This window comes from Humulus lupulus, chromosome X (assembly GCF_963169125.1).
Source record: "Humulus lupulus chromosome X, drHumLupu1.1, whole genome shotgun sequence".
In the NCBI taxonomy this organism is placed as follows: Eukaryota; Viridiplantae; Streptophyta; class Magnoliopsida; order Rosales; family Cannabaceae; genus Humulus; species Humulus lupulus.
Window position 1 is genome coordinate 200,151,525 of NC_084802.1, and position 25,966 is coordinate 200,177,490.

Below are 25,966 nucleotides of genomic sequence, written 5' to 3' on the forward strand. Positions count from 1 at the left end.
TGGAGAAGGAAATTCAGCCAAATTAAGGGATAATAATACAACAGCTTCTATATAAACTCATTATAAAGATATCTGCTTTATAACCCCAACTAAAAGGACCCTATAATCCCATTAATAAAAAATTAAAAAAAAACACTCAATGGATCCTATAAAACCCATTGAACTGAATTATAATACTTAAAAAAGTTGCATATCGCAATACACATTGGCTAATTTACAAATTCCATGGCAAAAAATTTCACATAATAAGTTGTTTGTACATACCAATTAAGTCAATGAAATGAGTATAATACAACATGCTCCCGGTATCTACGCTGACCAGACACAGTCCTCAAGTGTCCATTCCCCGATTGGCCCAAGTGCTCCATTTCTGCAAAATGATGACATGTCAAGTTTCCATGTAACATGACAAAACATGTTGAGCAAAAATGAAACTCCTCAAAGTAATGTACAGCATCTATCACCTTGGCACCGGATTGTTTGTTGCATCCTCAATTAGCTTAACAGCCTCAGCTTTCTTGTCAGGTTGTAAAGCATACAGTAGTTCTGCAGCAGCAGCTCTGTGCATTAAGGAATCTGCAGAAAGCCAATGACAAAGGGGAAAAGGTTAACCAAAATGGCATAAGACATGATGGATTATGCACTGAATTACACTGAACAAGTTTGACAATCACCTTTATGTTTCTCTAAGAAAATCTTGTTCACCTCGATCAGAGATTTCTCATGCAAAATACTATTAAAAGAGAAAGAAAAAAAGAAGAAAGAAGGAAAGAAAATAGTTAATTTAATGCTAAATATGTACAGGCACAAAAAAGAGACAGGAAAGTAGAAAAAGAACCTTATTGTTGGGCATTCTGCTTCCAAGACACTCGAAATGAGTTTCTCAGCATCTGTAACTGGAGTGGGCATCGAGTCCACTTTATGGAAGAATTTAATCTATATTTAAGCAGTTAACAATAAGTTTGAGTGGAATAGACAGATCACCACAAACTGATAAGAACATATACAAACACGATGGCCATAGATAATAGAGATACATACTAAACAGCGATGTGTATCTGGGTGTTCAGCGTTCAACCTCAGTAGTTGCTTTACAGCCTGCACTCCAAAGACAATTTAGTCATCAGTTGGCCTTATGCAGCTCAAGACAAAAAGAGGGGTCAGAATAAAAGCTTCTCAGCCACACGCTTAAACAAAAGCTTACCTGAAAGGCAAGCAAAACCTTCTGTTTTTTCACATTCACTTCAAAAGAAAGCAAGTGTGTTTCTAACAAATCAAGGGAGTTCTTTTGAAGCAACTTCAAGTACTTTGTAGCTTCTAAAAGTGGATCTTCTACCTGAATAAACACATAAATATCAGACAGGGCAACACTTTTCCTAGAGATGTCCGACAAACAATTAAGGAAAATACAAAACACAATTAAGGAACCTTCGAAATAAATAAAGGAACCTGCAACAATTTCTCCCCATGGGGATCTGGATCAACAGGTTTCACATTTCGTTTCCCAGTCTTTAAGACACTATTAGCATTGGATTCTTCATTTTTACCTTCATCCTCCTAAAAGAATGCTAAACATTAGGATAAAAATAAATGTAGGGGAATGGTGCGAAAAGCTACAGAAGTCAGAAACATTACTTTCTTAGCTCGAGCCTCGGATTTTCTCAATTTTTGCCTCATTTTCTTTTTCTGAGAAGGAGGCAACTTGGACATCTCATCGTCTTCCTCAGTGGCTGACTTTGGAGGGGAATCATACAACTTTATATAGCATCTGCAGATGAAAACCCACAACCAACATATAAATACAGAGCAAAAATTAACAATGTATTACACCGCAAGAAAATGACAATCCAGCAAAACTTTGATACTATAATATTCCATACCTTTTGCATCAGGGCAACAACCATTTCAGGACTCTCTGGTATTCCATGGTCCAGGAATGCCTACAGTAAAATAATGCTTTTATTTTACTTATGACAGCTTTAGAAAATATACATAAAAGAAACAAAAAGAAGCTGAGTACTAGATGAGGTCATCTATATACGTTCATCATGCAAGAATTATAGATATTGATCCAGAAAGCAAGCTTCTCCTGATGAGTGAGTGTCTGTAACTTGACAGAAGTAAGCTTCTCCGAAAATAATTTAGAAATAAAAAATCTACATAGCAGAGTTGTATAAAGACTAAAGAAAAGAGATCAAATACACGATGGAGATCAAAGATTAAAGAACATAAACAAATAATAATAATAAAAAATTAACAATGGTGTCCCGAAATTCAACCCATTAGGGCATCGAAACCCCCAAATGAGTCCAAAAAATACTCACATCTCACTCAATCACAGCTCACACACTCCACATTCAACAATCCTAGCTCACTTATAAATATAGATATATATTATGTACGAATGTACAGAGACTTGTATAAACACAGTATGATAAGGTACTTATATACCCGCATAGTTTGAAAAAGCCAAAGGCAAAAAGGATGATAAGGTCAATGCAGAGAGTACCTTGAGGAAACGACCCCTTCTATTCTCGCCGACGTCGAAGTAGAAAACCTAAGAGAAAGTAGGGAGAGAGAGAGAGAGAGAGAGAGAGAGAAATCTATGTAAATACAATGAAAACGAAAAGAGAATAGGAATAGGAATACGACGATGGCACGCGTGGGTTGAAGCTTCGACAGCCTCTGAAGATCCCTAGCCGGCGCGTGTAGGGGAAGGTGGCAGTCGGGCTCCACAAAGAGGCAGGCGAGAGAGAAAGAGTGAAGGAGAGGTCTGGTGGGAGAAAGAGAGGAGAGAGAACGATGAGGAAAAAGAAGAAAAGAAAGAGAAAGAGAGATTTGAATTATGAGAGAGAAGGAAATAATGACAGAGAAGGAGAGAGGATGATTTTGGACCGTGTGAAAAATTTTGGGGCTGGGGAAAATTAGGCGCCAAACTACAATAAGTCCCGCCTATATGCATATAAACTTATATATATTATAACTCTTTTTTAAAAGTGTTAAAATTTTGTGTTATGGAAATGAGCTTTTGTTGTAGTGTCTCTAAAATCAACCCAAATCAATACCTAAGCCCAGAATTAAGCCTAGACTTTCCTTTCACACAACCTAGGTTCCATGAAAAATCCATAAAAAATCCCATAAGCTCAGCCAATATCCAAAATTAAACTTAAAATCCAATTCACATGCAAACTTAAGATTCTAACATAATCAAGAAGAATTCAACAACAAGATTCAATTAAGGAACTTACCTCTACACTTAAATTAGTTCCTAAACTGATTTCCTAAGTTTTTTAAGCTTCCCAATTCTCCAGCCCAATTCTTCAAGGTTTCATCAATTTTTCAAGCACAATGAGAGAGGGGGAGAGAGTGAGTCTTCTTCTGTTTATTCCAGTGACTTCCCAAGACTACTTTGAACTATGAAATACCCCTACCAAAAGACCAAACTGCCCCTTAAGCTTATCTTAAATCCTTAAGTGACCCAAGGGCAATTCCGTCATTTGTCAAATCCCGCTAATTCCTCAAGTGTTCCTATAAATCCCCGTTTAATCCTAACATGTCCAAATCATTACTAAACTACTACCTGTTACTCAATAAATTCTGAACACATATTACATTCCCAAAATACCCTTAGGCTCCTCCCGAGCCGGGTATTTGGCCCCGTTGTGACTTTCTAGCTAAACTGCTCCCTAGGACTGTCTTGGATCGTGCATCACAAATATATCACCACTCACACGTGGTAACAATCACAATATACACAAATATTATATTTATGCCCTCAACGGGCTAAAATTATAAATATGCCCCTAATAACCAAATGGGGCCCACATGCATATTTAATCCACCTAAACATGCATTTCTAATCACATAATTAACAAATTCTCATATTAACATAATTAAATCAATTATTTCCCTCTAGCCATGCTAATCAAGCCCCCAAGCCTTATTAGCAAATTTGGGACGCTACACACACCATTCCCTTTTCTATTTTTTCTTTGATAAAGTGTTTATCGACTTCCACATGTTTAGTGTGGTCATGAAGCACTGGATTGCGAGTAATTACGATTGCAACTTTGTTATCACGGTATAAGTTAATAGGAGATGATTGTAGAGACTTTAGTTCTTCCAATAATCTTCTTATCCATAAAATCTCACACATACCGTGAGCCACAGCCCTGAACTCAGCTTCAGCAATACTTCTTGCCACTACATTTTTCTTCTTGTTGCGCCATGTGACCAAGTTACCACCTACAAACATGCAGTAGCCATAGGTAGATCTTCGGTCTACTATGTTCCCAGCCCAATCAACATCTGTATAGGCTTCAATTTTCAAATGTCCACGAGCTTTGAACAAAAGACCTTTCCTAGGTGTTCCTTTTAGGTAGCTCAGAATCCCGTAGACAACATCAAAGTGCTCTGGTCTTGGTGAATGCATAAATTGGCTCACCATATCACTGAAAACGCTATATCAAGGCGTGTGTGAGAAAAATAAATAAGATTTCCAACTAATCTCTGATAACCCTCCTAATCCTTCGCATGGACCACTTTTGTAGGTTTTAATTTGACAATGGATTCAGCTGGAGTTTCAGCAGGTTTGCAACCCATCATACCTGAGTCAAGTATATAATTACGCTGACTCACAAAAACACTTGCATTGGATCTTGCAAATTCTATCCCAAGAAAATATTTTAGAACCCCTAAGTCTTTAATTTCGATTTCTTCCCCAAGCTTTACTTTTAGTCTTTCTAATTCACAAGCATCATCCCCAGTTAGCACAATATCCTCTACATACACTATCAGGATAGCCACCTTTCCTTCTTTCGAATGTTTGTAGAACATAGTGTGATCAGCTTGACTTTGTATGTATCCATGAAGCTTCAGAACCTTACCAAACCTTTTGAACCACGCTCTAGGGGACTGCTTAAGGCCATACAAGGATGTCTTCAGTTTGCAAACGTTCCCAAAATCAAAGTTTTTTCTCAAAGCCTAGTGGAGGACTCATATACACTTCTTCTTCAAGATCTCCATTAAGTAATGCATTCTTCACATCTAGTTGGTATAAATGCCCATTAGAATTGACTGCCAGTGACAATAGAGTTAATTTTTGCTACATGAGCAAATGTCTCTTGATAGTCTATGCCATAGGTTTAAGGGAAACATTTTGTCACAAGCCTAGCTTTGTATCTTTCAACACTTCCATCAGCTTTGCTTTTATTGTAAACACTCATTTACAACCAACAATTTTTTTTTCCTTTGGTAACTCGACAATCTCCCAAGTTCCATTCCATTTTAAAGCATTCATTTCCTCAAACACTGCTGTTTTCCAACTTGGTTCACCCAATGCTTCCTGTATGTTTCTAGGCACAACAAGTTCTGAAATATTAGTAGTAAATGCTCTATATGTTTCGGATAGATTGTTGTATGAGATGTGTTTGGCAATAGTATATCTAGTACAAGCACATGTTCCTTTCCAAAGAGTAAAGGGAAGATCATCTAGTTTATATATTCTTGGAGCTGAATTTAGAGTGGTTTTGGTAGTAGATTTAGGCTTAACAGAACTCAGATTCGAATCTAATTGTGAAGTAGGCAGAGTAATATTTGAAGATAAATTAGGAGTAGGAATAGAAGAAGTATTACCTGGAGTACTTGAAGGACCATCAATCAGGGCTTCTGTTTGACCTTGTGCAAGGATGATTAGAGGATCTTTATTTCTTTCAAAGATATTTTTTCTTGAATAAACCACATGCTCAAGATTGTTACGAATTTTAATTAATTGTAGCATTTCTTTTTCTGACAAACAAAGGTCAGATTCGGAATCAGCAAGCTGGGTTTAAGTTTTTCTTATTGAAACATCTTATCAGTCTGCTCCTATGCCCATCTTATCAGCAAGCTGAGACATTAGGAATACCAGGTGAGTTCGAGTTGGTTTTCAATATTGCGTGAAGATGATCTATCTTCTCCTTAGTGAAGGGGTTGGTTTCGACCTCATTGGCAATAGGAGTAGGCTTGCCTGATCTCTCCGCTTTGCTATTCCTATTTGGAGGTTTCCCATGGATTTTCCAACATGTTTCTCTGGTATGGCGCGATTTGTTACAAAAGTCACACCAAACCCAGGGTTTCTCATCAGATTTCTGCGGATATGTGTTTCTGCTATAGCCTCCTCCCGTAGTAGCCAGGGTCAAACCCTCAACAGCAACTCCTTGGATTTTTTTTGCTAACATAACACTCCTTTGGCTTTCTTCTCTTCTTACTTCTCAAATACCTCACTAATAGGAGGCAAAGGTTGTCGTCCAATAATTCTCCCCCTTACCTCATCAAACTCCACATTCAGTCCAGCCATAAACTTGTAGATTTGAGTGTTCATAATTGTTTTCTTTTTGTGTTTCCCATCATCAGCAGATTTCCATTCATAGGTATCGAAGAGGTCCAAGTCTTGCCAGATTCGTTTCCACGAGTTGAAATAATGACTATGTCCTGACCTTGTCTTATGTCACCAAGTTTGAGAGTCAACTTAAATATCTGAGATTGATTCTCCAAATCAGAGTACATCTAAGTTACATTTGCCCAAAGTTCCTTTGTTGAAGGATAGAACATATAGTTGGAGCTGATCTCTTCTTCCATGGAATTCACAAGCCATGCCATGACTAAGGGTGTGCACGGTGTGGTTTGGGCGGTTTGAACACTTTTTAATACACTACGCCACAAGTGCGGTGTAGTAGTTAGAACACACCTTGCGGTGTGATTTGGTTGCACCAAACTGATCAAACCAGACCATGTTTTGCGGTGTGGTTTGGGCGGTTTTCCACAGTTTAAGTGTGTTAGAAAATATGTCATAACAAAATTTAAAATTAAAAAAAATACTAAATCCTTAGTTTATAACAAATCCTGATTAAGTTCTAAACAACATCACAAGTTATCAATTAAGTTCAAAAAAAAAAAAAATACAAGTCCTTGGCAAATTCAATACAACAGGTAAACAAAAATTGTTGAAACCAACTATTCTAATAGGATAATAAACTTATTTTCACTCCGCTAAACTACAATCATGGAAGAAACCCAATTGCTTCACTTCACCTAATCAAGGGTTACAACTTCAGATATGGCTGAAATATCTGCAAAATCAAAAGACAAAATAAATGAGACAAATAAAATATAAATATTTAAAAAATAGGTTAAGAGTACAAAATATAACTTGAATCAAAATCTTCATATGATGACATTTCTTCTAACATTGGAGTCATATCCAATGGCAATAAAGAACTTCTCAACCAATTTTGAGAGCATATCAAAGCTTCTACCATAGAAGGGCTCAAAAAACTCTGAAAACAATCAAGGACCCTTCATCCAGTGCTAAAAGCAGATTCTGAGGAAACAATTGAAACTTGGACAGCAAGAACATCACGAGCAATGGCAGAAAGAATAAGGTACTTTGATGAATTGACTTTCCACCACTCCAAGATATCAAAGCTCTTATTTTTCCTATCCTCGTTCGTTCTGTTAGATACCTTTCGAGCTCATTTTTCATATCAAAAGCATCACTTCATCACATTCTTTTTCAAACTCAGATTCAAACATGTCAATAGAATCTTCATCATCAGAATCCACCTTTGTCATTTTCTCTTGAGAAGATGTTCCTCCTTGACTAGTCACTTCTTGTGAATTTTATTTGAGGTCATTTGCATAATGAGAGATTAGCTTTGATAAACAAACCTTTACACAACTCATGACCATCTTAACTTGTTTCTCACCATACAATTGTTTCAAGCAACATGTGACATATTTCATTTTGTATCAAAGATCCAAAATAGCAGCCACATACAAAAACACATTTTATTTCTCTATATTACCCCAATACTTATCAAACTTAATCTTCATCTTAGAGGCCATATCTTTCAAAATTGATTTGTTACTCGAACTCCATTTAATCAGTCTCCCATGAACTAAGCACATCTCATGGAAATAGGTATTTGAAGTAACAAACAAAGAAACACTAAACTTGAGTGTAGCATCATAAAATATTTTCAAAAACTTGCAAAAAATGGCACAATTCTCCCAATCTTTAGACATTGGTGGACCCAAAGGTGTCCTGTCATTTTTGTCATTCTCTAAGAAATAGCGCATGTAAAACTCATCTTCTTCTCTCAACAATTTAAAAGCCTCTTCATATTTCAATGCATGGTCCAACATCAAATAGGTAGAGTTCGACCTAGTAGGTACATCTAAGCAGACAAGAGCCTTCTCTACTTTACAAGTATTTTTCACACAAGTTTTAAATCTTGCTAGCCTAGAAGGAGAAGCTCTAACATATCTAATTGCATTACGCACTATTGCAATAGAATCACCCAAATCCCGTAAACCATCACCCATAATTAAGTTTAAAATATGAGCCGAACACCTCATATGTAAAAACTCTCCTTCACAAATGGCACTCTTCCAAATTTGCAATCTCTTCTTAATATGACTAATAGCCACATTGTTAGAAGATGCATTATCAACTGTTATAGTATCATCTCAATACCCCCATTGTTTTAAACATGCCTCCATTGCTTTGCCTAATGTCTCCCCTTTATGATTAGGAATTTGAAAAAAATTTAAAATCCCCTTTTGCATTTTCCATTCGGGATCTATAAAGTGCGTTGTCAACACCATGTAGCATACATTTTGAATGGAAATCCATGTGTCAGTGGTGAGAGAGACTCTTTGTGAATTTTTAACAAAAAAATCCTTCAATTTTTTGTTCTCATCATTATAAACATTCATGATATCCCTAGCAATTTTCCACCATGATGGGGGAACAAATTTGGGACATGCAACACTACAAAATAATTTGAAACCCTCTTGCTCCACAAATCTAAAAGAAAATTCATCAATAACGATCATCTTTGCACATGCACGCCTACATTCCGACTGACTAAATCCTACAGCTATAAGATTACTTCCTCCCACCCTACCATCATCACATTTCTTATGAAATGTCAAAATCTTTTGCTTCTTATCCTCCAATCTATATGGATACTTTTTACACTAGTTGTTCAAATGGTTCCAAAGGGTGCTAGTGCCATTTTTCCTACTATGACCAGCATAATCCTTATCACAGTAGTTACAAACAGCCTTAGGGTCACTTGGATCATCCTCATTTCGATGAAAATGTTCCCAAACTTCAGATAGTTTCCTAGGTTTCCTTTTGGACTTAGTAGACAATGGGGGTTTACAACTAGCAGTAGCATAATCTTGATCGCTGTTATTTTTTTGGATTGATGGAGTTTTCATAGATGATGTTGTCTTAGTGTTACTATCTTCTATTTTCATCTAATATCTATGTTCATATATAAAACAACAACAACAACAAAATTTCCTGAGAATATATAGCAGCACAAAACACAATTACCATAAAAATTTGAATCTCCACACCAATTATATAGAAAACAAATAGCAAAATGAAAAATTACCCAATCTTGACTAGAATAATCACAAGCTTGTGCTGCAAAGAGATTTAGCACTATATGTTAGTTATGAAGATTAACAATTGAGAAATTGAAAGAAAAAAAAAACTATTGCCTGCCTATTAAAAAAAACTAATTGGTGAGGATGAGTAGTGCTAATCCTCCATAGATACAAAGAATATGTTTTAATTATTTTTTCAAATTATCTTAATCCCAATTGGCTTTGACACTTTCAATTAGTATAGGTACCACGTTAAGTACTACTAACATGATAACATCTTTCAAAACTATTTTTTAATAAATAAAGCTAGTGCTAGAAATAGTAACTTTTGTACAAATTTTTTGGGCTCTGTTATGTGATTTTTTTAATGTAATAATTGTATAATAAGTGACTAGATTAGGAGTATAATTTGATAGGTTGTCATGCCAATCCAAGCCTATCAAATATCATTTTTAACACTATCATTGCAAATTGTCAATACCTATTTAAAAAGAACAAAACGTAGCTATCTCACCAACTTTTTGTGACAATATATATCTATATATAACTAAAGGGAAATTCTCCTATAGGGGCTTCACTTTAAGCCCTACCGGTAGGGCTCTCAGTGTTCTCGATCGTGAATAGTTTTCGACGCGATTTTTTTTATGACCGTGTATATTGTAGCTATTTAGAGGATCTTGCAAATTTTTAGAAAATTTCGAATAATTTATAGTATCGAAAACTGAGTTCAAACATGTTGTTGCACGTGTGACTAATTATTTTATGCGCGTGGAAAACAATATGTTTGAACCTAGTTTTCGGTACTGTAAACTATTCGGAATTTTCTGAAAATTTGCAGGATGCTCTAAATAGCTACAATATACACGGTCATAAAAAATAAATCACGCCAAAAACTGTTCACGAATCGAGAAACACTGAGAGCCCTACCAATAAGGCTTAAAGTAAAGCCCATATAGAAGAATTATCCTATAATTATATATATGAAATATAAGATAATGCTTTTATGTAAAGCTAGCTAAAGCCTAAAAGAGTTTATGCATATGCCAAGTGTGAACTGTGAAGTGTATACGACAATAAGTGCAATTCGGTTGGTCCATATTATATATATATATATACACGATCTATACTCAATATCGCAAAAAAAGCTCACCTCAAAAAATTCTTCAATGTCCAATTTAAGCATAACCCACTTCCTCTTCTCCCATAAAAACTCAAATAAACCAGATCAATTCCAAAACTCTGCACCAAAAGAAAAAAAAAAATCATCAAGAAAATGCAGAACAACAAAAGCTCTAACATTTTTCCATATACACACACAACCCGAGTCTTTCAAATTCCATGATAAGAGACAAATAAAAAAAATAACAACAGCAAGAACAACAAGAATGGAGAGAAGGAGACGAGATGTGAGCAGCTGAGTTGTTTGAAGGAGAGCTTGAAGCTGCTGTTCGGAGGTCTTGAGTTGTACGACTGCTGTGTAAGAAAGAGATCGTGATAGGGAGGAGGAGGCACAGATGAGATGAGAGAGGAAGGAGTTGTTGTCGTGTATGATGTATTAGAGAATAAGGTTATACCCTAATTTAAGTGGGCTCCTAGTTTCAGTGGGCTTTGGATTGGGCTGCTAAAAAATGGTATGTATGTAAAATTTAAATTTTTTTAACATATTTGTAAGTATACGGTGTGGTGCAGTGCAAACCAAAATTTCACACTGCCAAACCGCGCAACACACCGCACCGCACGATTTAGCAAAGATACAAACCATACCGAACCATTACACTTTTGACACTGCGGTTTGCGGTGTGGTGTGGTGCGGTGCGGTGCGGTCGGTCGCCATGGTTTGCCGGTTTAGATGCTCAGCCTAAGCCACGATCATGGAGTTCTCAGCATCCCAGATTTCATAGGCCGGATCTCCTTCTGCTGGCTCATTCTTCTCTCCCATCAAGTATCCCATTTTTCCATGGCCCTTCATGTACATTCGGACAGATTGAGACCATCTAAGAAAATTATCACCATTCAACCGAATGGTAGTGATTTGGACGAAATGAGAATCAGAAGCAATGGACTTGACTGAACTAGGTTAAGGAATAGTGGTGGAATCGGCTGGAATAGTGGTGGATTCATTGGTTTCAGACATGATGGAAGGGAAGGAGAAAAAAAAAAACAGAGGGATACGAGCACAGGAATGCGGCTGCTCTGATTCCAAGAGAATTACGGTAAAATATTTTCTAGTATATTATTCTATACACAAAACATGTATATAAAGCTTTACATGGATCCCTATATAGGGAAATAAATCATAGAAGGAATACCAAAAAAAAAAAAAACAATCCTAACAACTTCTTTTCTATAATAGCTATATGGCAGCTATACAAGAATCATCCCTAAAATAAATAAAAGATTTTCATGGATCGCTCGGATGTGCTATTTGAACTCTTCGTCTCATAACTGATGCAAATCCTCGACCCATCGCGAGCAGAGTTGTTTCCCCTAAAGAGCTCTACTCATCCACCCTTTTTGATTGAGCTCAATTTGAGGGCGATCTCTGCCAGGTTGTGATGGTGTACTGGATTACACCCACGGAACAACCATTGGATTGAATTTGAGAGACTGTGGTCCACAAATGTTGTGTGAATCTCGGTTTTCTAGTTAGAACCAAGATTAACATGCGCTCATCATAACAGACAGTCAGACACTCAGAGCGCTTCGGGGCCCTAGTCTTTCTTCATTCTCTCCCCTCTGCGGTTGCATGAAGGCTACCTTTCTGTAGTCTTCTTGTAATTGGTCGAGGAGTTACCAACTTGAAGCATTGGGCGAGCTAGAAGTTTGGTCCTTCCTCTTCGTCGTTTTCGTCGTCCCAGTAGGGCCTCTATCTCCTCGTAGTTCTCTTTTTATATGTGACAACGTCTGGTGGATTGTCGACCAATTAACAACTGCTTCGAGCAAGACGTGTCCCGCGTGCATGCTCAACCCTTATTTCTCTTCACATACATGGGCATGTCATTGCCCCAGATTTGCCCAGCATTATTGCTCTTCACCTTGCTTTTGGATCATTTCTCCCACAACAGAAGGGAGTGGATCTTTTCCTTGGGAATTTTTCTTTCGCACTTGAACTTTTACCATTATCATTCTTCAAACAAACACGGTAGACTTAAGGATTGTCGGAGCCCTTCGAGGTCTCTCTTTATTTTTCTACCCACTTCCACTCTGTCTCTCGGCTGAAAATCCTTTTTCTATACTTTCGCTCTTTGAATGTTCTCGACCCTATATTATCGACTATCAATGTTGTATTTATAGGCGCTCATTACTTAGGGTTCTCTTACGTGTTGGTTATCATCACATTTAGTCTTTCAATGCCCAGTCAATGCTTCCATGAAAATCTTTAACCGTTCCTGACATCACGCGATTTCCCAAGATTCCTCTTTTGACTGATTCTTGTGCGTGTTTTATTTTTCTGCAGCAAATCTTTACTATTCTAGTGATGGTGATGCAGTATTGCGAATCTCTGCATATCTTCACATACCTGCATAAAAGATATTGCAAGTAAGCTTTTATGGTCTTGGGATTCTGCATATCCTTCAGGACCTTTGCACTGTTAACGCGCGATATTGTAGAGCACGAAAAATTTATTCACGACCATGACCATTTTTTAATAGAGAAATGTTCTTACTTGATTAATTTAAGATTGTCTCTCTCTTATATATTTTTTTTTACCAATCCGATCTTTTATTCAGTAATTTTGGCGAGAGTAACATACTTTATTGATATCTCTAGCAAGATTATAAAATACGATCATGGCTATGTTTATTTTCCTAAAGAATGTATTTTATAAAGTATAGCTCTGCATTGTTTGCCAAAGAGGCCATGTTACCAAAAAAGAAATAGCTCTGCATAATCTGCCAGAGGCTATTATCCGCCTTGTAGCTCTGTTCTTTCACACAAAAGCTATATTCTACAAATAATAGTTTTGCATAGTTTGCCAGAAACTATATTCTACAAATAATAGTTCTGCACAGTTCGCCAAAAATTATGTTCCTCAAAATAATAATTATGCTCAGTTTTCCAGGAACTATAATTTGTTATTATTCAATTCTGCTTATTATCACCTTTCTTCATCCTTTCTGCTATTTGAACTTTCCGCAGGTGGGTGGATCTTGCTATTTGAACCTCCCTCATCATAGTTATCACAAAACCTCATATTGGGGATGGATAGAACTGTTTCACCTGAAGGGCCTTGTTCATCTACCTTCCCATGTTAGGTTCCACTAGGTGTGAAGGCCTCATCATAGTTATCACAAAACCTCATATTGGGGATGGATAGAACTGTTTCACCTGAAGGACCTTGTTCATCTACCTTCCCATGTTGGGTTCCACTAGGTGTGAAGGCATTCCTCTGAAAGGCTCTTAGCCGAACTACTGGGGTGTATTGGCTTTCAGGGAACCATGTTCCAGAAGGTTCTCTAAAGTTCAGGAGATCTTCTGACCATATACGAAGCTACACATTATGACCGGTTTCCCACCGCTCCTCAGGTTAGAGGTCTTAGCCAATGGTGTGAGGTGGCTTGATCATCTCATTCCACTGTCAAGACCTCTAGGACTGCCTCCCCTGACAGACCTCTGCTCTAGGCCCTTTCTTTCTTGGGGTGGCGGAGTGGCTTTCTTAACGGTCTAGAGCGACCCCTGCTGGAAGCATTGGGTCACCCACGAATTTCAGCCTCTATCGTTCGAATGAGGCTTATTCCTCAACTAAACATTCAATTATGGATAGTTGATAGGGATCTGGTGACCTACTGCGATACATTGTAGGCAACGGGAAACGTCGTGTGCGTGCTCAACCCTGATTGCTCCACGCTCACAAATGTTATCTCGCCCTTTACTTGCTCAGCGCTGATTGTTCTTCATTGCATCTCTATTCGTATTGTTCGATGATTTCTTGCGAGTCTTGCTTCTTTTCCTTATTCGAACTTTGGTTGCAGCCATCATTTTGCAAAAAAAGATCAACATATTGGAAGTTAACAAAATTCAGTTTCTATCGAGCCTTTCCCTTTCACTTGTTCTTTTCTTCTTTTGTATTACTGACTAATCTTCAACTTTGTGAAGTGTTATATTTATAGGGCTTCTCCTTCATCATCATCAGTCATCTGAGCATTTGTCATCCCTTAATGCCTTGGTCCACATTTAATTATTACCATTAGTTGTCTTTATCGTTTTGCAACTTCCCCAAATTGGTTACTCCGCGTGCGGGGCTTCATTTGTGTGCTCAATTTCTTCTGTCGTGAATCTTGTTGTTTTCTATAAAAGGTTAATATTACTCATGCAAAAGGAAAACACACTCGGCCTTTAATAAAGAATCTCACTATAACAATGATCCTCTGACCAATTTGTGTACCTTGAACCACTACATTGTGTCGAAACATTTTATTTTAAGAGAAAGAAATTAGGTCTGCATTCATTTGTGTGCTCAATTTCTTCTATTGTGAATCTTATTTTCTGCAAAAGGTTAGTACTACTCTTGCATAAGGAAAACACACTAAGCCTTTATTAAAGAATCTTACTATACTATGATCCTCTAACCAATTTTTGTACCTTGCACCACTACATTATGTCGAAACATTTTATTTTAAGATAAAGAAATTAGGTCTGCATTCATCACATATTAAATGTCTGTTCAACACAGATAATATGAAAATACTCATCATCTAAAATGATCAAGCGAGTTTTTGTTCTCATCAGATTTAAGAAGTAAAATATCGTTCACGTCACAAAAAAGTTCATACTAAAAAATAATACTTCTTTAAAGACATTGAATTCCAGGTTCTTGGGACTCGCTGCCCCATGTATTTTCTTCAACATGTACAAGCCTTTGCCAAGCACCCAATTGGGTTCTAACTTTTTCTGGTTACTAGTGACATGTCTAAGCACCCATTCATCCACTTTGATTTCTCTTGGGTTAACTATCTTCTTGTTAGGGTTGAGCGTAAAATTCAAAAAACTGAAGAAAAAAAATGAGTACACCGACCTTCTGAACACTGAAAAAACCAAAACCAATTAAACTGAACACCGAAAAAACTGTTAACGACATAAAGCACCATTGTTCAGTCGGTTTGAAAAATCAGTGTGGACCGACTGGTTTGAACCGAAACCGACCAAAATTATAAATATATGTAGGTTATGGGCGCTCGCTGACTAAAAAGCTTTACTAAGAAATAGGGGTCCGATCCGAGTTGATTGATCTGATGCATATATAGTAAAGAAAAGCTCTTCCGCAAGCCATTTGGGGAAATTCCCTAAATTTGAACGAAAGAGTAATAAGCTTCTTTCCTTGCTACTTGAAAGAATGCCTTGGCAAACTCATACTAGAAGTCAAAGAAAGAACTCGGGTCTAAGCTCTCAACTTCAAGGAAGGAAACCAAAAGAGCAGAAATGTCATCTACCTTTCCAACGGAATCTTTGACCGGCTAACGTGAGTTCTAGGAAAAGAGAGAGACTTTAAGCTAAAGAAACTTTTTTTTACCTAGACATTCTTCTAAGAGTTCAGGGCTAATAGGCCCAGTTTGATAGTTATTGGCTAAGAACATAGAGCGGTATGCTAATGGACTTTTAATTATGTTTTCAAACTTTCAAATTTTTTAATATAACTATGTTCTATGTATTTATGTTTTAAAAAAGCACAAAAATGGACTCCAACAGTCAAAAAAAATTATTTTTTTTAACTAAAACTTTTTCAAAAATTATGGAAAAAAAATAAAAAAAAATGAACTTCGGTTTGGTCAGTTAAACCGACCAAACCGCAGTCCAAAACAGTTGGTTTTTTTCTTTAATTGGTTTTTGGTCGGTCGGTTTTTGAATCGCATCAATCCGGACCGAAAACCAAATTCTAGATTTAATAATATAAAAAAACCGTCAAAATCGACTGATGCTCAGCCCTACTTCTTGTATTGACGCTCTACTAGGCTTTTGTACTTCACATTTCTGTTCTGGGCAACTTGTCTGAATTCTTCCATCAAATCGAGGTTGTGAGCTATCTGGGTAAAGTTCAAAGTTTCATTCGTGACTACTTCTATTCTGAGTGTAGGCAAACTCACCTCTGTTGGAATCACTACCTCCGTGCCATATATCATCATGTGTGGGGATTCAGTTGTTGAAGCTCGTCACATTGTCCTGTATTCCCATAGTACCTTTGGAAGATCATCCAACAAAGCGCCCTTCCTGTCTTGCAAGTCTTTTTTGATATTGGCAAAGATTACTTTATTCGTGCCAATTCCCTTGTGGATAGCTTACTCGCGAGAATCCATGATAAATCTTCAACTTCGGACAGAGCTCTTTTAACCTTTCATTATTGAAAGGAGTCCCAATATCTACTGTAATTTCTTTTAGGATGTGGAACTAGTAGATTATGTGTTTCCACACAAAATTCACCGTATCTGGTCTTCCTATGGTGTTGTAAATATCTCTGACTGCCCACTTCGTGTAATAATTGGTGGCTAACAACACATACCTTTTGCCTCCAGCTGCTCTAGGTAGTTCTCCCACAACGTCCATTCCTCATTTCGCGAAAGGCCATAGCGCAACAACTAAATGCAAAGCTTGAGCTGGCTAGTGTATGAACGAAGCATGGTGCTGGTACTTGTCGCATTACCGAGCATAAGCCTGCAGTCAGAGCTTTGGGGGCCAGACTTCTCCCACCCGAGTGATTCCCACACATTCCATCATGAATTTCTTCAATCAATTTATTCGCCTCTTTAGGCCTTGTGCACTTCAAGTACAACCCGTTGAATGAGCGTCTCTTGAGCTTCCCACAATGATAGTTTATTGCGCAGCTTTCACTTTCAATCTTCTTGCTTAATCTCTATCTTCATGCTCTGCACCTTTTTCCAAATACCGAATAATGGGATCCATCCAACACTCATTGTTGTGCTCCATTTCTATATTCGCCACTTTGATGTGTTCCACCGTTGTACTCATCTCGATCGTTGATTATCTTGTACATTCCCCTGTGGATGCCTTTTTTCCTAGCTCATTCGCTCTTTGATTCATCTCGCGCGGTATTTGTAATGCCCCAAAATTCCTAATGTGGTTTAGTGGCTGGATTAGTAGGCCATGAAGGTCATACTTGTTTAATTATGCCATTAAATGATTATATGCATGTTTATGTGAATTATATTATAATATGATGTTATATGCATGCATGTGGGTCCACATTTGATTATTATGATATTTTGGTAATTTGGCCGTTGAGGGCATATTTGTGTATTTTGGGTGCATATTGTGATTTATGGATGAGATCTCATTATTATGGAAATATATTCGAGCTATTCGGCATGAGATGGTCCTATATTGTAAATTAGCAGTTTTGTCATAACGGGGTCAATTATTGAGATATTGGTTAATGAGAATGGTTATTTGATGATAATTTGAGAGTTATTGAGATTAGGAGAAAATTCTGGGAGTTTTGACTATCTTGTCCCCGGGAGTGTTTTTGGGACCCCGAGCTTAAGGTTTTATTTGAGGTTACTTAAGCCTGCAATAGTCTGTCAGATAGAACCATACGCTTAAAAACAATTTTTCTCTCCTGTTAAACCTTTATGACATTGTGGCGATTTCAAAGAAATCTTGATTTCTATGAGTCGGAATCAAGCGAGGATCGAGGCATAGCGATCCTAGTAAAGATTATAAGCTTCTTGACCAAATGATTTAACGAGAAACAACTCAATCAAAGGTAATTTAAGCTTTAAGTTTTGAGTTTTTAAGCTTTGAATTGGATTTTGTAAATCGTTGAGTTTTTTATTCGTTTGAGCTTCGGGATTTGATGATTTTGGATCATTGGGAAGTTTGGGAACTTTGATTTTTGGATTTGGGGATGTTTAGGTATGTTTTTGGAAGGTTTAGAATGAATAAAATCGAGGTTATGGCAGGTTCCCAGGTGGGGGCCGCGGCCCAAGCTCGAAGAAGCAACTGGTGGGGTTTTGCTTGTGCTGGGCGCCGTGGCACTGTGTAGTGGGCGCCGCAGCTCTTGCTCTTGGTGTGGATGGGGGCCACGGCTCAAGGGTCCAGGTCCGCGGCTCTTGAGTGGTTTTGAGGCCAATTGGGTGTTTTGATCATGGGAACTCAGTTTTAGACCTCGGGATTGTTCCTACTACCCGGATTAGTGGGATTCGATGTTCCGGAGGCTAGATCTTAGTTCGGGAACTTTTGTTGTTCATTTTATTAATGGTATCCTATATTTGGTTATGACTAGGTGACCGCTAAAGGACTTAAAGGTTGATCGTTCTCAAGGGTCGTTCTTATACTAATTCTCGCTCGAATCAGAGGTAAGAAAACTGCACCCCATATGTGACATGCATGGTAATGAAGCATGTTGGATGTTTAAATGTGGACGTGGATTGATTATCGAATGCTTAGCAAATCTTGCTCACTTGTGTATGGCACTGACTCATTAGTCAGAATTAGCAAAGGTGTCAGTATCAACTGTGAAGCTGTGACTCATTAGTCAGGTTCGGCAGTGGTACTGGGCACTGGTCACACAGTGCTGACTCATAAGTCAGGAACGGCTTTAGCGTGTTCAACACAAGCCAATAAAGATTAGATCTAATCGACATCTGCATTAGATGACTCAACAAGAGCATTAATGCCGGACCGACCTCAAGTTCGATGAAAACTAAAAGCGCTTGTGTGACCTACCCATCAGTCACTCATCTTATTACAGCTATTGCAGAAAAGCCCAGGTAACGGTTTCGTTACACGGCCCTAGGCACTGAGCCCCATAGTGACTTGCTTGTCAGTCACTCATTAGCGTTAACAGAACCTCAAAGTGATATCCACTCATTTGTTCAGAGCTTATAGAGTTATAAGCTCTGTATGATTATCATGATCATCATTTGGTTTTATATGCTTGCATTATTGTGTTTTCTTCCTGGGTCTTGGCTCATGGGTGCTATGTGGTACAGGTAAAGGAAAAGAAAAGCTCACCCAGCCTTGAGTGGAGAGCTTAGGTGGTGTTGTGTACATATGCACCCGCTTGACCACCACGGCCAAGGAGTTCTCAGAGGAACTAGGGGGTTTACCCTATTTTTGCCGCTTAGGTCAGCAGGTTGTAAATTTACACAGTAATGACCATTTTGAGTTGTAAATAGCTTGTGAATGTTTTGATGGGCCCATGAACAGTTTTATGTTTTAAATAAAATATATCATTTCCTTTTTATTGGTTTTCCACCTTAACCTGTTAATAACACCTAGAAGCACGTTTTTAACCAAAGAACTCGGGTAGCGAGTTAAATTCACGGTTCATCGTTCACCGTAACGGTCTTGGGGTAACCAGGGCGTTACAGTATTTGACTTAGCTCGAACATAACAAATTGTTTTTGCAGAGCTATCACCGTGTTGGGATAATACGTCATTTAGGGATCTTTGGTATCAAAATTACCATTGACTTGCTCCATGACCAATTTGGAATTTTCCCTGGCTTTTATCTTCCTTATCCCCATATTTTTTACAAGTTTCAGGCCATAAATCAAGGCTTCGTACTCTGCTTCATTATTGGTCACTTTTTCTTTTAACTACAATAGATCTTCTATTCTTAATCCCGAGGGTGCTTCTATGACAACACCGATCCCTAATTTGTGAGCATTCGATGACCCATCTGTGCTTATTGTTCGCATCCAGACGTCTTCCATAACCTGCATTTCCTCCATAGCTTCAGGTTCGAATGACTTTATTTCTACCGAGAAATCTGCTAGGACCTGTCCCTTTTTGGCTTTTCTTGGTGCAAAGCTTATGTCGTAGCTGCCAACTTTATTGCCCATTTTGACATTCTGTCGAGTAAATCTGGTTTTGACATAATCTGTTTCAGTGGAAACTCAGTTAACACGGTGACCACGTGGGTTTTGAAATACTTGTTGGGTCCAGGAAGGATAAGCAAGCTCCACAATAGAAAAACCCTGGCTTACCTTGAGAAATCATGGAGACCTAAGTAAAGCTCAAGTATAACATCTGATGCCCCTGAGAGCATAAACTTTGGATCTTCATCTGGCGAATTACCTCCCAAAGGGCAGAGATCAACAAGATGAGCCTGACGAAGAACACAATCTAGAATTTGCATGAAGAAAGAGATCAACAAGATGAGCCAAAAGCAACCACATTAAACTAAGAAACTCTGGCAAGAACCACTTGCGAGAAGGATGAGATTCGCGAAATTGCCCTCTCATTCATTTTGCGAGAACCAACACAAATCATACAAAGGACACAAAGATCTTTGCCCACCTTTCGAATGAGGACATCGCGACAAAAACAGGACAAAGCTATGTGAGAAAGAGCCCTACTCGGAGAACCATCTTGCATCACTAAGAGTCCCCAAGAAGAACTACGAGCGCCCTTCCCTTTACGAGAAGAAAGGGGCAGCCCAAAGATCCTATAGGCATTCTACAAAGTCCTAAGAATAGGTCACTGACACACTTCTCTATAGAAATAAGTTCCTCACACGACACTTCCCTAGGAGAACACCTCTAACCCGCAACTCTTCCCAAGGCGCATGTTTCCAACACGATATCACGAAGTAAAAGTAGCTGACCGAATGTACTTCCATTTGTCTTATTAACTATAAAGTGTAATGACATTTAATGTAATTCTACTCGTATTCCTCCTATAAATGGGAGGAAAACCCAATGTAAGGAGCATGAGAAAAGGAGAGGTCGAAGAACTTTGTAAAAAAACACAATATCTTAATAATAAGCTTTCTCTTATATTCCCAAGGCAATATACATTTTTCATCATCCTTTTCTTCTCTGTCTTCATTTTGCATCACCCATCAATGATTAAGTCACTCCTTTCCACTCATTTTCACAAAACACCCAAACACATTCATATGATTGGTGCCAGTACAAAAAATCATGTCAACAGGATGCATCCACTCGTACACTCAAGGCCGGCCCTGGGCATAGGCGGACTAGGCCCGTGCCTAGGGCCCACCCCTACCCAGGGCCCATTTTTTAAAATTACTAAATATTAGTTTAATTTTATTTAAAATTACATATACAAAAGGGCCCATTTTTTTCAAATTTATTAAAATCGTCTTAGGCCCACTTTTTTTCAGGGCCGGCCCTGTGTACACTCTTCCTTAATTTATTCTCATAAACTTTCCAAACTAATCTAAGCCTAGGATGATCAAAATGATTCTATAATAATTAAAACATTCCATAGAAATCTTATTGTCCAAATCCTTTACCAATTATGAATTCTCGTATCAGAGTTCTATCAAATTCACATGTGGAGTTTATAAAGTGATCATTGAAATTGTAGACTACATAACAAGCATATGCTTTTATAGTGCAAAATTTATGATGCAGTCATGTAATAATGAAAAATAAATAAATAAAGACATTTGTTAATTATCATGTAGATTAGCCATATACCTCACACGAAGTGTGATGCCAAGTGCCCAATCATTTGTTGAGTAAGCACACAAATCTCCCAGCCGCCATCTAGAAACCAAAAAAAAAAGTCGAGATTCAGCCACTATCTACAACAAAGTAAAAGGATTGTAGATTGTAAAATGCATCTTACTAAAATACTACCTTCCTGGCAGCCTCCCAATTTTCACCTTTAATTCCTACTGATGCTCCAAGAAAAATAACATTTTCTGCTAATCCAGCTTCAAAAACAAAATGGAATATATGAGCTACCTAACTTTCAGGAATGAAACAAAATGGACAATGATGAATACCATTTTCTCCTTTTGTTGCAGCCAAGCATTGGAGGCATCTGAAGACTAGTCGGGCTCCCACTAAGACGCCTACATGGGTAACAGATCTGGACCAACCATGGCGAAGCTAAGGGAACTATACCCCAACATGTCAAGAAAAGATTAAGACTTCCTCCACATCATATGAAGTCACTTTTACCTGTTTCCTTGCAGTCCCTTCAACAACACCTCAGCAGGCAGCTTACCAGCTTTATCTGACCTGGACATGCCAAAGAAGGGAGAAGATAAACTTGAAACAGACATCAAAACTAATAACTCTCTAGATTCCTGCTCAGAACACGTAACGTTACACTCAAAATCCATGAAAATATTTAAAAACATTGAGTTCATTGCCTTCTATCAACCAATATGTATAAAATTTCTCCAACTGATAGAAAAGCATCACTTACCTAGTAGTGCTCCTCTGTGAAGCACTTTTCAAAGTGAAGGATTTTTCTCTTTTGAAAATATTCATAAAACTATATTCAATAGAAAGACAATTACCTATCCATTGCAACTGCCCATTGGCTGTCTATGAGATAAAATGTTGTAACTAAAAACTAATGTTGCTGGCAAAGCAAACGCTGCAACAAGTGTGCTTAACATAGTCAGCATGGCCCCTTCTATCACCAATTGAGTAGCAATTTCTGAAAGTGACAACATTTTTTGTTTAACATTCAACTCTAACAGATCATAACAAATGAATTTTAAAAAGGTCGATGGAAGTACTTGAAGTAAGCCAATCTTGAATAGCAGTGCTTAGTGCTATCAAATTCTTGGACTCCCACAACAACGCATACCTATACATTGACTACATTAATACCATTGTCACTCAACATGTATAGGTGATTATAGAGATTCAAGGTGATGGAAAAAACTTATATGCAAGTCCCTTATCCCTCAATCTCACCTTATCCCTTGTTTTAAGTCTTCTATAATGCATGATTGAATTCATCCCTTTCACATTCAAAACTCATTTCCAAATTTCAAAGAATTACATAGTTCCTCTCATTATAGTAAAAAGCTTTCAAAGTGCTTACTCTGTACAGGGATCTCTTTAGCCATGAACAGGCAATAGAATGTTTTCAACATTGATGGTGAGCCTAGTATACAGGAGTTTTAAGAGCATGAATGCAGGCAGTGTTTTTTTTTTATTTAAAAAAAAAAGATGCTATAACTACCCAAAACTAAAATTGAAGAGACCAAAACAAAAAAGTTTAAATAATAAGATTGAGCAAATATATCTGCAAAGAAATCACTAACCAGGATCAAATTCTGGACGCATAGATTTGAATACGCATTAAGGAAAAAAAGAAACAACATTAAAATCTCAAAGTTGGAAAATAAGATGTTATGTTTATACCTCTCCGAGTTATTGTTGTGACCTTCCCAAGGCCCAACGTAATCTTCAATGTCATAAATAAATCCAGAAACCAATATCCCAACTGCCAGATGCTGAAAAGGAGGTTTTAGATATGGTAATTGTATTCATGAAAGTAAATGCAATGTAGCCATAAGTTGAAATTAGGGTAAAGATATCATGTTAATATCCAGAACCCATGTAAATAAAACTTACTCCTTGGTTGTGTTTTCCTCCAACTTGTTTGAACTCAAATTCTAACCATTTTTCTCCCTGTAAGACCAGCTCCAGCAGCTAAGATGTACAAAGAAACAAGTAACTGATCATCCATTTAATACCATTTCTTCTCAACCAAAGATAGAGAAGCTAGCTTTTAACTCTCAACATAAATTACTAACATAACAAAATTGGGTTTGTTCATGCACTATGTATGGATCAACAAAAGCAAGTTTCTCTACTTGCTATTTTACTGAAGTTTTATGTTTACTCAAATTAAAAAGGAAAAGAGAAAAAGAACCTCAAAATGATGTAGCGACAACAACAGAACCAGCGACTGATCCTGTGGCGCTTGCTACTGCAGCAAATCCACTTGCTCCAACTGATGGCCCAGTGTGGGAGCCAGAACTCCTTCACCCTCTGCAATTGCAGGAGCTGCAAGGCCTGTAGAAATAATACCGTAACTTCTCATGCTATTATACTTCTGAGTAAAAATAAGTTACTTATTTGAAAGATCCCATACCCCCAGAGATTGCCAACACTGCTTCTCCAGCTAAAGCAGCTGCGCCAATCGTACCCCCACACCTCCATTTATCCCAACTTACTTCTGAAGTTTCCCTTTTTTCATCATCAGTCCCTTTTAGTTGTATCTATAGAAGATAAAATTGTATTTTAATTGACTAATTTTGATCAAATGTTAGTTTTTTACTTAAATGTATAAATTTCTTCTTCTTTTTTTTTGACAGAAAATATATAATTTTCTAAAAACACAAACCTTAGCTTTTTAACTTGCTTAGTTGTTTGGTTACTTATTTGTGGAGCGATACTAACTCTGTTCGTAATCAATCAGTCTATTCAACCCCATTTTTTAGCAATTTCAATGGAACAGACGAGATTATAATAACAGAGTTTGATCTCATAAAATGTTTTAAGTTATTAACTCATGCAACGCAATAGAATAAAAGAAACATACCGATACAAGATGATGCCTGACTTGCGAGGAAGACCCCGCAGTTTCTTTAAGACCACCCCAAGCATGGTTTTCCACTCCTAAAAACCTAAATTAATTTATTCACAAAGTTCGTATAATTTATTATTTTTTTTAAAAAAAAAAGTCGTTTATTTATGGATTTTCTAGGATTCTCTTTAACTTCATTAAAAGAAAATGAGAGAGAGAGAGGGTAGGAATCATACCTAAAAACAGGCAACAACAAACCAATATTTTCATGAATCCCGAAGCTGGGGTTCATCGGGAACGACAACCCTCTTTCCGATACTAACATCGTCGCTAATCGACTCGTCGGAGAGAGAGAGCAAAGAAACGGAGGGTCGAGTTTGATTGACCTGAGAATGGTGAACAAAGCCGCAGCGGCGTATCTCTGGGTCGGGTTCAATAACGACAAGGTCTCCATGAGCGAAGATTCAAAATAACAACTTGGGGCTTAATAACGATAAAAAACGATTGGAGTCTCTTTATTCTTCAATTGTGTGGATGAAGGAATCGGCAACGTCGAAAGCGCGATAGTTCAGAAGCCTTGCTACCTTTATTTCCTCTTCCATAACCGCACCGACTTATCAGTGTAACGGCTATTTTTTTCGCGCGCCGTGGAAGTGATTCGACACATGTAAAAATAAAATAAAATTTAGAAAAATAACAAATTAATTAACTTATCCCAGTGAGCCGAATAGAGTATTCCTACACAAGAGCCGCGATATATATATATAAATAAAATTATTTAATATTAAGTCTCACACGTATAGAAGAGTATCGCTAATTAAGTATAGAGTATCACTTCATATTAAGTTGACATTTTAAATTGTCAAATAACAACACTTTAATAAATATGTATACGATATAGCATCCAAGACAATTGATCATGAACTAGCTACATTGCTTGATGATAGTGATGCATCAAGGTTTGGTTGGGATTTCTTTTTTTAGAAAGCTTCTAAGTTACACAAGCATAATTTATAGCTTTGTGGAGTGGGCTCTTTCACTATGATTTTTCTTTGCAGCTTATTGAGCTATTGTGATTTTTTTTTTTAAGAGAGTTGTTTTATTTAATGACTTAAGATCATTGTTAGAAAATATTATAAATTTGTTGTCCAATTTTTCAGAAGTATCTCTAATATTAAAAATTTGTTTGAATAGCAGATATCCAATCTTCCTTTTTAGGGATGTATAGTTTTTTAAGTTGTATGACATTATGATTATT

General features: G+C 37.4%; 1 pseudogene; it reads right to left on the reverse strand.

Annotated features, from left to right (window-relative positions):
- Positions 1-6,309: 6,309 nt before the first annotated feature.
- LOC133803248 (uncharacterized) lies at positions 6,310-25,398 on the reverse strand (annotated as a pseudogene).
- Between the last annotated feature and the right edge of the window lie 568 nt (positions 25,399-25,966).